This window comes from Drosophila ficusphila, unplaced genomic scaffold, assembly GCF_018152265.1.
Source record: "Drosophila ficusphila isolate 14025-0441.05 unplaced genomic scaffold, ASM1815226v1 contig_220, whole genome shotgun sequence".
In the NCBI taxonomy this organism is placed as follows: domain Eukaryota; kingdom Metazoa; phylum Arthropoda; class Insecta; order Diptera; family Drosophilidae; genus Drosophila; species Drosophila ficusphila.
The window spans coordinates 1,298,470-1,314,090 of record NW_025064118.1 but is presented as its reverse complement, the minus strand read 5'-3'; positions in this window follow the sequence as shown (position 1 = coordinate 1,314,090).

Genomic DNA, 15,621 nt, shown 5'->3' with positions numbered 1-15,621 from the left:
CAAGAAACCTGTTTAGGTAATATCTCAAGTCCTGCACGCAAAGGGATGTGCAAGGACTTAACTTACATAATACTTGCCATACTTGTTTATTTATTTATTTATGTACTTATTCCTAAGCCTACCGTGGGTAGGCTTAAAATATTTTAGAACTTAAGACTACATATATACACGGCTGCAAGGTTTTTTTGCTCCCTATTGTTAAATTACTTAATTAAAATCAAACAATGAAACTTCTTGTCATGTCCTGCTTTTCGCGCGGTGTTGTTAACGTCTTACCCCAGGGAGGGGAACAACCCATAGTATTTCCACGCAGCAGACAAAACAAAAGCAAAACAGAATTTTAAACTTGGACGACAGCTAATTTTTACCGAAGGACGAATAACAAGGAATATACATATATTATATCACATGTGCTTATCTATACTAATACTATACTAATATACTAATACTAATATTATTATAATTATTATAAAGAGGTAAAATTTGTTTGTTTGTTTGTTTGTTTGTTTGCAGCAAATAGGCTCCGGAACTACTGGTCCGATTTAAAAAATTCTTTCACCGATAGAAAGCTATATTATCGTGGAGTTAAATAGGCTATAATTTATTTTGAAAAAAAAATAGGGATCCGTAAGAAAATTGCAATATTGTCGCATATAAAGTGAGTTGCTACCTCATCACACTGACAAACACGCTCCCATAGCATTTTAACTCAATTTTTGTGTTCACTGTGAAATTGTGAAAAAAAGAAAAGAATTTTTATTCAATTTAAGTTGAACTGTGAAAATTATGTGGATCGGGCATTTGAGGATAAATTCACCACTCTGTCCATAGTCCAAAATGCTTAGAGGACGACGTGCAAACATTGGCTGCAGACAACCAAGCCAGCAACAAGTATATTCACAAAACTTAAGCGAAAAAAGACAAATGAGCTCATGGAGATCATTGACATCATTCAATCGCTTGGCATTCCAATATGACCCCACTGCGAACTACAGTGTGTCATGTCCTGCCTTTATGCGCGGTGGAGTTGCCGGCTAGTCAGCATGATCCCAAGGGGGGGAACAACCACAAATTTTCCTCGCAGCAGACACAACAAAAAAAATAAAACGGAATTTCAAACTTTAACAACAACAATTTTTAACACAACGGATTTTTAGGAATATCCAGACTGGACTACCTCGCCAAATTGGTAGCCCTAGGAGTCCCTCCCAACCATGAGTGCATCCTCGTTTAATTTTCGGATACATCTCCCAATTATTGTTTTCATGGAAACATTTTATATCATCTCACCCACCCCCCCCAAAAGGAATATGTACTCAGAGGGATTCATTTTTTTTAACTCGTTATAATTTTAGAATTCATTTCTCTTAATTTCTAACATTGACTTATCCTACCAACGGTACCGATGGACTGAATACATGGAACATATATAAATAAATAATAAATAAATAAATAGAGTGTAATAAATAAATAAATAAATAGAGTGTAATAAATAAATAATTAAATTAATATCACTAATTAATATCGTATATAAATAAATAAATAATTGGTCAAATAACTGCATAAATATAATATAATATATAATTATCAATTCACTTTGAGATTTTCAGGGACTAGTTCATTTTAATTTTTAATTCGGGGTTGGGTTTTTTTTATATATTTTACTTAAATCTAATTAATTTCATTAACTAATGAGATAAATAAATACAAAAAAAACCTGGGGCCACCCAGACCGAGTGGCCAAATTTTCATCAAAAAAATTCGCCCTCTTCTTTTGGGGTGCTGCTCCTCGTTCAAGTCGTTGAAAATCTCCTCTCCCGGGAATTATTTTTCTAAAGAAATTTTTGCACAATTTTGAAAATTTTACTTTTGTTCCTGCCGACCGTCACCTTGAATTAACCTCTTGAAAAAATGTGTTTTTCTTTTTCCTAAGTCTCTCTTCTCTGTTTCCCAAAAACCACTCAAAAATTTTAACTTCGGTTCACCGGGAGTTATCCGGTCTAGGGAACCAGTTCCGCAGTGCACTCGGCTGCCCGACCCCCTGGACTCACGAGTCGTCGATATACTTGTTATCGCAGCCGTTAGTAAGCAAACATTGTTTACCTTTTTTGTTTGGTACTAAATTTTATTTTATTCTATTCGCCGCACATAACAAGCACACTACGGTTTCGCGGCTTGTCGCGGAACAGGAGTGGAGGATGTGCGTCTGAAGATGTTGTGTTGATTCTGTCCAGCCCAACGTAGGCCACCGCCCACAACCCTGAGATTGAGATCTGGTGAGTGTGATTTGCATGGAAAATTCCCAAAGGATGGCCGCGCAAGTTTTCCAACGCGTACAGAGAGTTTCCCAACGCCTTGGTGACTCGGCATTTAGTGTACTTACGGCAAAACTTGGAGTTTCTGCTCTTGCTAAAGTCACTAAGTACGAAGTTCCTCTTGTATATTTCCTGTCCCGGTGAGTATCGAACTTCTCGTGCCTTCAGGTTGTAATTTTTTGCTGCTTTTTCGTAGGCCAGATGTATCCTTTCTTTTATTTTCTTCCTGTACATCTGTTGTCGATCGGATCTGGGCAATTGGGCTATTTCTGCTTCATTGAGAGCACTCAGCTTGCGAGCCAGTGAGTAATCCTTCCCATGTGTAAACATATGTTGGCCGAACATGGCGAAGTATGGAGAAGTTCCAGTGCTGTTATGGACAGATGACCTCAACGACGCTTGGATGTCTGCTAAGTGTTCATCCCATCGTGTGTGGTCGTCCTGGATGTTCACTCGAATTGCGGCTAATACTGATTGATTTACTCTTTCGGAAGCATTGGATTGCGGTGCGTATCTTCTTGTTTTCATATGTGTAATCCCATATTCTTGCAACATATTTTCAAATTCCTGGGAGATGAATTGTCTTCCGTTGTCCGTGTGGATAATTTCTGGAACTCCATATTGTGTGAAAATATTTTCTTGCAGGAATCGGATTACAGCTGTCGACGTGGCTTTCGGCATCGCTTTTAACCATACAAATTTGGTTAAGTGGTCTAACACGAAGAACAGCATGGTATTTCCTCGGCGGGAGCGCGGATATTTTCCTAGGAAATCCAAGTACAACTTCTGAATGGGTCGGTCTGTCTCTACTTCCTTTCCCATCATTGGTCGTTTTATCTGTGTTGTATGGTTGTTTTCCTTGCAGTTTTCACAAGCTGCTACGAACTCTCGGACTTGAACTACCATTTTGGGCCAGTAAAACATCTGTTGGAGTCTCGCTAAAGTCTTTCCCATACCTCCATGCATTGCCATGTTGCCGCAGTGAGCTTGCTGGATCAAAGTCGTCGTCAGAGCTTCAGGAATCCATAGTTTCCATTCAAACTCTTCGCTTTCTTCCCTATTAAACTGTGTATTCTTGAAGAGAAGTCCTTCTTCCACACGTAAGTCCGGAAACTTATCATTTCCATGCTCTTCAATTAATCGCAGTCTTTCCAGATATTCGGGACTCTCAAACTCCGTTGTCTCGAAATCGAAGAACTCTACTTCGGCTACCTCGTTCGGTCGGGATAACATGTCAGCCACGATGTTGTCTTTCCCTTTCCGGTGCTCGATATTGAAGTCAAATGCTTGCAGGGCTAGTGACCACCGCGCCAGTCTTCCGTTTAAATCTTTTAACGTCATAAGCCATTGCAGGCTTGCATGATCGGGCACGATTGTAAACGGCATCAACTCCACGTATGGCCGGAATCTTTCCACGGCTTTTACTGCGGCAAGAAACTCTTTCTCGGTGACGCTGTAATTCAGTTGTGCTCCTCTGAGTTTCGCCGAAAAGAAAGCTATTGGTCGGTCCGATCCCTCTACGTCTTGTTGGTATAACACTGCCCCAATTCCAACATGGCTGGCGTCGCACTGGATCCAGAAGTGTTTCCCAAAATCTGGATGAGCCGAAACGGGTGCACAGGTGAGTGCTTTCTTCAGCGTTTCAAATGCCGTCGTTGCTTCTTCCGTCCAAGTAAATTTTGTTTTATTCTTCAGGCAGTCAGTTAGCGGCGCACTTATACTGGAGAAGTTCTGGATGAACCTTCGATACCATCCTGCGGTTCCTAAGAAGCTGCGTAGCTGCCGCGTATTTTTGGGAACTTCTATTCGCATAATCGCCTCAACTTTCTTCGGATCTGTACGTAAGGCACCATCACCGATGATATATCCTAAATACCGCAAGTACTTAAAACAAAACTTTGATTTGTGTAGTCCGATCGTCAAGTTTGCTTTATTCAAACACTCTGCCACTTCTTTCAGTAAAATGCAGTGTTCTTCGAAAGTCTTGGAGATCATCAGTAAGTCGTCCAAATAAACAAAGAGGCGGCAGCGAAGACGTTGTGGGATTACTTTATCCATTACCCTACATAACCTTTGAGCCGAATTGCATAAGCCGAATGCCATCCGCCGAAACTGATAAAGTGGCCTCCCGGGTATTATGAAAGCGGTTAATGGGCGACTTTTTTCATCGATGAGGATTGTCTCATCTACCCGGCTTAAGATTGACTCAATGTTTTGCAGTGGGTAAGCATCCTTAATTGTGAGTGCATTAAGCTTTCTCGCGTCTAAGCATAGTCTATTTTTGCCAGGTTTCTGTACCAGTGTCGTTCGGTTATTCCACGGACTTTCACTCACTTCGATGACTCCTAATCGTAGCATTTCATCGACTTCTACGAACAGCAGTTGTTGTTTTGCCGGAGAAACTGGAAAGAATCTCTCCTTGACGGGTACGGCTCCTTCAACTAACTGGATCGAATGCTCTTCCACCTTGGTGAGTCCTAATCCCTGACTTTCGTATGTCAAAAAATATATTTTTGCTTCTTCCAGCTGCTCAGCTTGTTCTGGGGATAGGATATGGGCTTCTATCGGTTCTCCTTTGGCCACGAATTCGGATTCCACATGGTGTAAGGATTCTACCCCCACTACCTCTGGGGCTAATTGGAATTTCCTCCAGAAATCTATTCCAAGGTATAATTTTTGCTTCAAGGAAGGACAAAGGAGTATCGGCAATCGATGTGTCATCCCATTGTACGAGACGTTGGGCTGAATCTTTCCCACTACTCGATGTTGCGTACCTCCTGCTGACTTCATTATTGATTGTGATCTCTCTAATCTCAGTCCTAATCTCTCCACTATTTCTAGGCAACCTTCCCCGAGTAAGCTGACTGATGGCCTTTGCGAATGGTCTATTGTCGCCTTCCATCGCAGCTCTGATGGCCGAGCAAATCATCCTTCTTTCCTTTTTTCGCTGTTGACTTCTCCTACGGGCTCTGGTAATTTTTGAAGAAGTGTGTCGGTCCGGGCTATATGTCCCTATTATACGGTTCCTGGCCTCTTGGTAATTCGCTTCTCGGACTGCTAGAGGTTCACGTTTCCACCATTTAATGCTACGTGCAGGTTTGTTTACATTTATCATAATCCTACTAACTTTATTAATTTTTTTTATCGCTATTCTTATCATTAGGCATGCAATTTGACGAGGATTTTATTTGTTCGTTGCAAACGGGTTGGAGCGTGGTTCCTCGTTCTTGCCCCAGCTCCTCCCGCCGTTTCCCGTTTGACATCGCGTGCATCTTGGAGTTCTCACCCTGGGTAGTCCACATTTGAAGCAGAATACCTTCAACACCTCTGACTCACACGCATTGAATGTATGTCCCACGGTTCCACAATTTCAACAGGTAAGTGGTGGTCGTTCTCTGTGGTTCTCCCAGTGTCTAGCTAATGCTTCCACTTCTTCTTGCTCCACAGGTCCACTCTCTTCTCCGACGGGTTCTGGACAAAGCTCATCTACTCTCGAACAATCCTTATATCCCCGGTGAGTCTCGAGATGGTTCGGCTGTCTGGTACATCGCGTCGTCAATATTCTTTCTGCGTCGTGGACTTCGTGTCGGAGTTGGTCCAGGTTTGTTATGTATATCGGGTATATTATTCTCGAAATCTGATCCCTAATGTTCATCTTGATCACCTTTACCAGTTCGAAATCAGAAAAAGGCATCTCTAGACGAGATCTGAGCGCTACCATGGTCTGGATGTACACCTCATTGGATTCTCCTGGCTTCTGCTTTCGCTCTCGCAACTCATATTCTCGCTCGAAATTGGATCGGTGACTCTGGAACTGCTGCTGTAGTGCATACCTCAGGTAAGGCCACTCTTGCTTCTCCGTCGACCTCACGTACATCCAGTACCATTCCTTTGCTTGTCCTTCCACTAATATGTGAAATTCTCTTAGAACCTCCTTCCATGGAACCTGGTACGTCCTTTGTAGATGTTCAAGGCGAAATACAAATTCGGATACGGGCATACTTCTTGGACTTCCATCGAAACTTAGCCCCCACTTACGCAGCTGACCAACTTTAAACGCGGACTCGACTGCTGTCCCGTTTGCTCGCCGCGGATCTTGCCCTGGATTTCCGTTTTGCTGTGTCCCCCCGATTCCAGGATCCGTCGACCAGGCGGCTTGCGGATATCTTTCCGAGGCGTGGCGATTCAGCTCTTGCCTCTCTGAGAATGCCCCCGAGGTTGGCGGCGGGAATCCCATCTGGTGACGCACGGACGGCAGCATGTTTGGCGGAGGTTGCTGTAGCTGCATCTGTGTCCCTGTTTGGCCTTGTCCAAATTGCTGTGTTTGAGTCTGACGAACCTGCGTAGCCGCCTGCCATGCTGCGTTTTCCCTCACCAACTCTCTGCGCCACTCCGCCATGCAGTCATTGATGTCCTTCATGAACTGCATCATGTCATGTTTCATCTGGTGTTTAAACGCATCATATTCCGACGACATCCCTACCTGGTAAGTCTGATGTGCCTGAGCCAGTGCTGCATTGATTCCTGACTTTATTTCAGAAGGCAGAGACTTCGGTATGGCACCAGTTCCGCTTACAAATTGCTGACCTAGAAGCTAGTGCTTCTCCTGGACTTCCGCTTCCACTTCCTTCCGGATTCTGCTCCCTCAGAGACTCCATGCCTTCTGGTGCCGATGTGTTTTCTAATTTCTCCTCTTGGTTAGTTTGCGAGCGAGTTTTTGGCGGAGTCATACCTGCTGGTCCCCTATTCCGAATGAACTCCAAACTTCTCCTAATTTTTCTTCCGATTTGAATTCTATCCCTATCACTATTTGACATATCCTAACTCCTTTCCTATGTATATCTGTCTATTTCCTTTTTTTTTCAACTTTGTCTAATATGGGGGGGGGATGAGACGTCGCTATTTCCACTACTCACTAACTTTTCTCTCCTTTCTTCCTAATTTTATCTTCTCCTTCTCAATACTTTGCATGTCCTACTTGCCTCCTCAAATTTTTTATTTATTATTTATTTATATATGTTCCATGTATTCAGTCCATCGGTACCGTTGGTAGGATAAGTCAATGTTAGAAATTAAGAGAAATGAATTCTGAAATTATAACGAGTTAGAAAAAATGAATCCCTCTGAGTAGATATTCCTGTTGGGGGGGTGAGATGATATAAAATGTTTCCATGAAAACAATAATTGGGAAATGTATCCGAAAATTAAACGAGGATGCACTCATGGTTGGGAGGGACTCCTAGGGCTACCAATTTGGCGAGGTAGTCCAGTCTGGATATTCCTAAAAATCCGTTGTGTTAAAAATTGTTGTTGTTAAAGTTTGAAATTCCGTTTTATTTTTTTTTGTTGTGTCTGCTGCGAGGAAAATTTGTGGTTGTTCCCCCCCTTGGGATCACGCTGACTAGCCGGCAACTCCACCGCGCATAAAGGCAGGACATGACAAATGGCGCCCAATCAAAAAATATAGAAGAAAATTAATAAAATGGAATCAATAAAAATATAAAGTAGACACTCACCAGGGTAAAGGCCAGTAACTAAGATCTTAGAAACCATCTGTTTGGACCGTGGGCAGGCGAAGTAGGCCAGACCCATCGTAGCCACAGTGGGGAAAATTCTGGGGAGTCCTTGTTGCGGAGCACAGTCCTTGAGGTGAAAGGAAGACAGGCTAGAATGTGTCTGGAAAAAAAATAAACAATTGTCTTTTTAATATGTTGTCTAAAGTAAAGTAAATTTGTAGTAACTTATCTAAATCTGTTGTCTGTGTTTGTAATTGGTGTGGTCCGTGTGCACTGTTTATGAGGTGTAACATCGATGCCCAGCAGTTGCAAGTATAGACTGGAAAAAAAGAGAAGTTTAATTAAAGTGATTAAAGGCAAAAAGAAAATTCAGATACTTACCGGAAGCGAAGAAAACAGGAAACAGAAACGGAAACCAGCTGTTTGGACCGAGGGCCTACCATCAGGGTGGAGATCCTTGAAGCCACAGTGGGACAATTCTGAATTTCTTCCTGCGAAATTCTTCCGAAGTGGTAGAAAAATTCTCCAATCAGTAGTGGACCCATGGCCGAGTAAAGAGCGGCACATGCGCAGCCAGACTGAGTTGAGGCGAAATCTGTTTGTAGTAAATGTAAAATGTAAAGTAAATGTTTGTCTTTTAAGGTTGTTATTTTTCTTGTAAAGTAAAAAGTTCACGTACCTAATTTGGCTGTCCGTATTATGCAAAAATATAATGTGGTCCATGTACGATAATATCCAGTCGTAACATCGTTGCCCGTTAAAATTGCAGACGGATTCTGAAAAAAATTAAATTAATTAATAGGTGAATGAAAATATTGCTAGTAATGTAAATATACACAACGGATTAGGAATTGAAGGAAAGAAGAGGTTACGCAAAGTGATCAAGAAGGCATACAATTTTCAAAATTTAGTAAGATTTTTCATGAAAAATTCAATCCCGAAGAGGACATCGGATCTATTTTTCTTGGACAAGTTGAAGGAGGAGCAACACCCAAAGGAAGAGGACAAATTTTCTTTAAAAAAAAAACACCGGTAGCACTCCGGGAGTGCCGGCAGAAGTGAAAACTTCAATATTAACGTTGTGTTTAAATATAAGTATAAAAGTACTATCATTTATGAGAGAGGTAGAATACAATGTATATTTATTGCGCTATCGTACACAAATATGGCAATTTATATGTTGTTATTTATAATATTATAACGTTATTTATATATTACATTGAATTTTATCCCTCAAAAAAATCAACTCCCATCAATCAAATTATCATCATCATCATCGCAAATTTTTACAACTGATACAATTGGTTTATGATAACTGAAGTAAGAAACAAACAGTTTTGATTCGAACCTATTTAAGTGTAAGTACAAGGTAGTCTCGTCGGCTTTTTTTTCCCCCTATTGGGCACTACAATGTGCGAGTGAGAGGGTGTTTTCCCGTAAGTGCGGAAGAAACAGAAAAAGATGATGTCGTTTTATGCTGTGCACGGGGTTTAAAAAGGACTGTTATATGACCATGAGTATTAATTTGTCCGAAATTTTTAGTTTTTATACAAAGCTGCCCTTCAGGACTCGCTCCCATATTGTTCACATTTCAAAATATTTTTCTGCAATATTACATGTTACGCCTTTTATGTGCTTGCTGCAATAATTGCAACAAGTATTTTTCAGAAGCACACAAGGGTTAACGTTTTGAGAAAAAATCGTCCGCGGACAACCTCTCACTTCGAAATCCCGAGCGCAGTGAACCATAGGGGGAAAAAACCCGAGCGATTTTGCAGCCGACGAGACTACCTCGTATAATTGTACCATGACTCAGGCACGGTAGAAAGAGTGGGAGATACTAGTTCCTCTCCCTTTCCCACGATCTTACGCTTTTTCGATCAGCATAACGGGACCCTGACGCGAGTTTGAATGTTTTTACCCTGCTCAGCGCCGCTAAAGAAGTTTTCACTTCAAAATACTTTTTGCAATAATTGCAGCAAGCAGATACGAGGCGTAAGATAGATTATTGTACAAAAATGTATAAAAGGGCGGACAATATGGGAGCGAGTCCTAAAGGGCAGCTTTGATTGAAACCCAAAAATTACGAAACAATTAATTCTTATTGTCATATAAAAGTCCTCCTTTAACCCCATGCACAGCATAAGGGTTAAACCACACACTCTTGTTATACCCTTGCAGAGCAAAAGGGTATTATAATTTCAGTCAGAAGTTTGCAACGCAGTGAAGGAGACACCTCGGACCCCATAGTATATAAGTATACATATATATTCTTGATCAGCATCACGAGCAGAATCGGAATACATCTGTACGTCTGTCCGTCTGTCCGTTTCCGCGCAAACTAGTCTCTCAGTTTTAAAGCTATCTTGCTAAAACTTTCCCAAAAGGTGTGTAGTTATTGCACGCAGTATATAAGTCGGAACGAGCCGGATCGGCCGACTATATCGGATAGCTCCCATACGAGGGAATGAAATGAAAAATTCTCACGCCGTTGTTTTTTATCAGATCAACTTGATTTCTTCAAGATGGCGTTTTCTAACCACTATTGAATTTCGGATAACTCTATCATATAGCTGCCATACAAAAGATCGAAAAATATATATATAAATAATGAAAAAAAATTATAGCGTTGTTGTTTTTTATCCCACGAGCATGATTTTCAAAACATGGAGTTTTTTAATAACCCTTGAATCGAGAAAAAAATTTCATTAAAATCCGACAACGTTATCAACAGGAAAGATCGAAAAATCTATATCGAAATACGGGAAATAAAATTATAACATCGTTGTTTTTTATCAGAAAAGAATAATTTTCGGAATATAGAGTTTTCTAACTACTCTTGAATTACGTATTAAATTTCATCAAAATCGGACAACTATATCATATAGCTGCCATATGAACAATAGTCGAAAATATGGAAAATGAATAGAAAAATTGTCATAGTTTCGATGTTGTTTAGCCCTTATGCATTTGATGAGCATTCATCAAATATGACTGCAAGGGTATATAAGCTTCGGCTTGCCGAAGCTAGCTTCCTTTCTTGTTCTGTTTCTTACTTACAGAAAAACACTCTTTCACTCGCACTCATTGTAGTGCGCAATAGGGGACTGACGCCGGCGACGGGACTACCTTGTAGTTATTATACCATGACTCATGGGGGCCCCGCGCGATATGATATATGATATATATGATGATATGTAAGGATTGACAATCTCCCAAAATTGAATTTTTAGCCCGGGCCCCAGACTAGCTCTGTGCGCCCCTGCAAGGTGGTCTCGACGGCTACAGAATTGTTCGGGTTTACTCCCCTATCGACCCGAACGCTCGGGTTTTCGTAGGAAAACACTCTTTCTCTCGCTCTAATTGTAGTGTCGATAGGGGACTGACGAGCCGACGAGACTACCTTGTATAATTGTACCATGACTCGGGCGCGGTAGAAAGAGTGGGAGATACTAGTTCCTCTCCCTTTCCCACGATCTTACGCTTTTTCGATCAGCATAACGGGACTCTGACGCGAGTTTGAAAGTTTTTACCCATACAAAAAAGTGCTCAGCGCCGCTAAAGAAGTTTTCCCTTCAAAAATTTGGCTACTCATCGCTGGGTGGCCCTCAGGTTTTTGTTTAGCTTAACTATTTATTTATTACAAACAAATTAGATTTAAGTTAAAATCAAAGACAAAATATGAAGTGAATATTTATGAAATAATCCAACAGTCCAAAAATTAATTCCAAAAAGAAGTAAAGTAAATGAAGTAGTTGAAACCTTGATATTAACATGTGATATACGCCGTACTTATTTATTATTTCTTATGCAATATTTATTTATTTATTATTTATTACCCTCTATTTATTTATTATTTATTGCTTAATGTTTCTTGTAATTCGTCCCGCGGTACCGTGGTTAGGTGTTAGATGTAATACATGTTAATATTTAAGTACAAAATTGAATTATAACGAGATAGAGAAAACTACATGAGTGAGTAAAGTTTGTGAGATGAAATAAATATTTCCACGAGTTACATATTAGGGAGGTGCAATATAAGATGCACCCATGGTTGGGAGGGCCTCAGAAGACTCTAATTCTATCTTTTGAGTCCATATGTATCCATATGTATCCCCTCCCTGGGATATCGATGGCTAGTCGGCAAGCTGCACTACACATCCGAAAAGGCAGGACATGACAAATGATAATAAAAATTTAGATATTGGACCTATGGCGACTATATACCGATATTGCAGTGCGTTAAAGTTTAAGTGGTTAGTGGTTTTTTTTGCTGAATCCTAAAGTATATCCCCTAGAGAACATTTTCCCAAATTTCTAAAGAGATCCGAATAATAGTTCGACGATGACTTGTAAGTTTGTCTGCTCGACTTCAATAGTTGCCTATACTCAACGTAAAACTTTGAATGCGATTATCTCAAAGTCGTATTTTTCCAAAAGTGCCTTTGCTGTGACCGCGATTGCACAAGATCTATTTGATCGATCTTCTTCATTTATTTTTAAATTATTCGTAATGGTTGTGCCGAGTTCGTGAACGATTCAGTTTTTATGCGCCAATTTCGATTTTGCAGATCAGAGTTTTTTAGAACTCGAAAAATCAACTTTTTGGAAAAATTGTTACTGTATGCAGAAAAAACCAAATATTCTTGAAAATAATCGTTCACGAACTGGAAATAATATTATATGTACTAATAAAATTTTTTTGGTTTTTTGATTTCTGTTGACCTGCTGGACTTCCATCGTGGTCACCGCAAGCCGCTATAAAAAAAAGGGTTCCGAGATAATTGCCATAGCTTCGTAAATTATTTATATTTTTTCAAGAACAAACGCTTGTTGTTTTGATAAAAACATGTACTATCAATAAATAATAACTTCAGTGTCATAAAATAATTACTACACACCTGAAAAAAAATCCAAAGTTTCCTCAATTTTTTCGCTTAAAAAGGTATATAACCCCTTAAAAGAGAAACGGCTGGATTGTGCTGCGCAAGTGGAAAAGTCAAACTGGAAAAGTGTTAAGTCACCATCTTTCTATACTTCCATATATTTGAAAAATGTTGCAACATTGACTATTATGTTGTTAAATTGTGTTGACCAGCGAAGCGGACACAGGACAGCGTTGCCAGACGTCCCGATTTTGGCGGGACGTCCCGATTTTTAAATTAAAATTAAATGTCCCGCGCGGGACAGGTTCAGTCCCGCTTTTTAATGATAATTCGAACGTGCGGGCTGATGAAGCGCTCAGGAGTGAGAGAGGCGCGTGCGACTGCGACTTCCTCTCTTTCTCTTCGCTCTTCCCTTATTTTCATTTGCTTATAATTTTCTGTTTAACGAAAACGTACGATTATCAACGAAAGAAGAACGATTACCGTTTGTTTTAGTGCAGTGTGTTACGACCCGCTTATCGAAGGGGCAAGGCCGGCTAGCCAGTCGACTCAGGGAGGGATTTTCCCCGTCTGCCCACAGGTCGCACCATAAATCCCAGCTGATTGGGAATCCAAAATAAACAAACAAATAAAAAAAACAAAGGTAAATAAAACGCTAACAGAAACATTACTCGAATTTATAATTGACATTCACCTTTCATCTCTCCTGGACGCAGGCTCGGGACATGGCTGGAAATATCCTTGGACGCACCCTCCCTTCCTGACACCCAACTGGACATCATCTTGTTGGATGCCCCTGGGCGTGCGGCTATCTTGGCTTACTCCTGGTCACGGCTCATCCTGTCATCTTCCCCCCCCAACATCAAACGCTTAGCAACTCATATTCATAACAACATTTACTTATTACACATACTAATTTATCAACCTAATTTTACAATCATTTATGGTTTCTTTCTTTTTTTTTTTTTGTATTTTTAGAAATTTACGGGCCAAAGCAAAATTATAGTGTATTCATATCATCCAAAAGTGTCAACGACGATGAAGACGAAAGAGGACAAGGACAACGAGGACACGAGAATTCGGTAAGGGTATAATATTGTAATTAAAGAACTTTTAATTAACCCACATTTCCTTTCAGCTTTTCCCTAACTGGAGCTCCACTAAGGGTCAGGGGCTGAGACGGGTGATTGTTGGAATATAAATTTATACCCCCACACAGATCGGCCTGGTGACCTCAACCAAACACATATATATTTATAATTAACTTAAAATTAGGATATTTTGTATATTTTAAAGGATTCATTGCCTGGACCCGTTATTTTTACATGTTTGTTAAATTTTAAATTAGTTAGTGATTAATTTGGCTTCGTGATTGTTAATGAGGAACGTTAATTGATTTGTTATTTAATTCTTATTTCATTTTTCTTTCATTTACGTGCCCCTTTTTTTATAATTTTAATTATGTGCTTTTAATTTTCTATTGTCTTTTTGTTTTGTTTTCGTGCGTTTACCGGCTTTTTATAATGCCATATAAATAAATAAATATGTTCAAATAAATAAATAAATATGTGCGAATAAATATATATAAATAAATAAATAAATGTGTTTAAATAAATATATATATAAATAAGTAAATAAATAAGAACACCTACGCACCGACGAATAGATTAATATTTAAATAAATTAGCACTGGCACAAATAAATAAATAACATATATATATATATATAAGTCAAATAAATAAATAAATATGTGAAATAAATAAATAAATAAATTATTGCGAATAAATAAATAGTTTAAATAAATATTATAACTGCCGATATAGTAATCAATTTAAAGAAATGAGGACGGCAAAAATATCACGTGATTTATGTTTTCTTTATTTCCTTGATCTAGGTCGGTGCAATTTATGTAATTCCTGGTGGGGATTGGAGGTTGGGATTTGCCGGTTTTGTTATCCGCGTCGGCGGAAGATTTGGCCGGGATTTCCTCCCCGGACAACCCTCGACAAGGACAATAGAGACCCCTGAAACCCGTCATGGATTAAATAGTTTTAGTTCCTTTTGGAACGGACTCTCTTTTCTTTTATTTACCTGTAGATTTCTGGATGTCCTGCCTCCTGGATCTGTCCAATATTCGGTTTTCCTGGTCCGGGTCTGCCTCCTGATCGTCTGTTTTTTCTTTTTTTTTTCTATTTAAATCACTAACGAATTCCGGTTTTACGCCCGCGGGTCACGTGGGTCTAGTGCGGATTGAGTCCCGTGGCTGCCCCGTTGCCCTATTTATGGGCTCGGTTCCCACCGATTCCCCTTTCCCATTTTCGAGCCTCTCTCAAACGAGGTCGAGATCTGCGTTCAAGGCCAGAGATTTAGTTTTTTTGGCCTTGGTGTGCGTGGATGCACTCCCTCCGGGCTCTCCTCTCGCGATCGGCAAATACCATCCACATTCCCCTTTTATAGGATGTGGAAGGTATGGGGCTCTTGGGTTCCACTTTCCCCTATTCATGGACCTGCCAACTCCGCCCAACGGGCATAATTCCCCCTTCGGCTCTGCCAACTCGTTTCGGTGCGCATTCCAGGCGATATTTGTTTCGCCCACGGCTATCGATCACCGTCAGAATGCAACAAGTGAAGCAGTAAATATTTTAAAAACTTCTGGTTATATACGTTTTTTATTATGTCCCGCTTTCGACGTAAGAGTCCCGCTTTTTTTTACTAAAAAGTTCCTAAGTCCCGACTTGGCAAAAAAAAAAAAACTGGCAACGCTGACACAGGACCTCTAGTACTAAATAAATAGATTTATACATAAAAACCTTTGGCCACCCAGCAATGAGTGGCCAATTTTTCCTCAAAAAAAAATTTGCCCTCTTCTTTGTGGTGCTGCTCCTCTTCCAAATTGTCGAAACT